Consider the following 1932-nt stretch of genomic DNA (forward strand, 5'->3'; position numbering starts at 1 on the left):
TTGTTGGTATCGCACTCTTTCAAATAGTGCCTACAGTAATACTCTTAAAATCCTCAAATCAGACATATAGATAAGTTTCAACCATTTGTCACAAAAAAAAAAGAATAGTTTATTTAACACAAAATTAAAAGTTATTTTCTAAAGAAGGCACAACCCATTTCAGGATATGTTCAAGTATTGCTCTAAAAAAAACGTTGCAAGGTGAGACAAATATAACCTTAGAAGGATAGTAAAAGTAGCAAAGCAAAAACAGTCAATACTAAAGTAAGAATTACCTTGAATTGGTTAAGAGGCTGCATAGGCTATCGATGTTGCCTGGATAAACCAAAGACATGAGCCTTGTCACTTTGCTTTTTTCCAAAGTGCTGATGGTGTAATTTTTTTTATATAAAGCTTTGATGATACTCATAGAATGAGAAGTGAGGAGTTGTAACCGATTGATTACAATAAGTTGTTACGTCTCTTTAGGGACATCAGTTAAAAGATTGATACCAGTTACTTCCAAGAAACGGTTGGACTCTCCAGTAAATGACTTAAGAAATGTTTCAAGCAACAATTGTTTCTTGTGTAATACAATTTTTTTATTTATTGAATGTGAATGAAAAAGGTAAAAATGTCAAAAAATGAGGAAAAAGATAAATACAATTGCCGGACATAGAAGGATGCCACATCACCTTCTCAATGCCCAGCTTTATTAATATATATAGATTTAAGAAGGGGTCATTCTTTTTAAAATGTGCCAAAAAGGAAATATGTTCATATAAACTGGAACGAAAGGAGTACTACTATAATTACCTTGTGGGAATTTTTTTGGTACACATTGTTGGATTATAATAAGCAGCAGAAGCAATCCCACTATCAAAATCACATGTAATATAAACAACTAGTATAAACGGAATTTTACAGGTTACCTCCTGAAGCATGAACAAAGCTCCTCTAATTCCACAATAACTCAATGAAATCACCATCATCAGCACGATCACGATTCCCGAATGTTTGACGGTCTTCAACTGTGTTACCCAAATAATATCCGAAAATAGTAATTTCGTGTGGGCGAAATTTTCTAGAAAAAATGGCTGAAAGTTTCGGCCACCATCTCTCTCCTCTAGGTGAAAAACCTTATGCATTTATAGCACAAGTTTTAAGGGTTAAAACCCTTTTCCAAAACCCGTTGGGTTTTCTTTTTCACCAGAAAAAGGATTCATTTATTTTCTATTATTTAGGCACAACAGAGACCATGAAATTCAATTAACAAGGCTTCTAATTATGGAATTAATTTCTAATTTTTGAAATTAATACCCACCATAATTATTGACGAATTATTCCACTAAATATTTGTAATTGCACTCCTTATTCAATTCCGAAATTCATCCATTAAATCTTATTTAACTCCTCATGTTAAGATTCAGATACTACTCAATTAAATTAAATTACTGACGATTTAATTTATTGATTATTTCCTCTAGACTTTCGCTTAACTTATTTCATGTGTCGGATACAAAAATCCACCAGCCGGGTTTACACATGAAAACTTAAAAGCTTTCATAAAGGTGTATCATCAATCTCTAAAGCGAGACATGGATTCCATCAACTAACTATTACTTCGCCAATGTATATTATTATTATTATTATCCAATTTACTAGGCATATTGACCCACAAAAGAATCTCGCCTTTTAATAAATCAAAACAATATTAATGTACATAGCTAATAATAATTATATTAAGATTAAGAGTATAAGTATATTTAATGGCTAGAGAGTTTATTTTATTAAGTCGGTATAAAATACTTATCTCTACTTGGTCCGTTCAATACATACAAAATATACTAGCACAAGAAGTTGGAATTAAACCATTCCCATAATCAAGATAAATTATATTTAATTTTGTGCTACAATCATTCATGATGGTTTGTCCAATTCCATCATCAGATT

Source organism: Nicotiana sylvestris, chromosome 9, assembly GCF_000393655.2.
Source record: "Nicotiana sylvestris chromosome 9, ASM39365v2, whole genome shotgun sequence".
Taxonomy (NCBI): domain Eukaryota; kingdom Viridiplantae; phylum Streptophyta; class Magnoliopsida; order Solanales; family Solanaceae; genus Nicotiana; species Nicotiana sylvestris.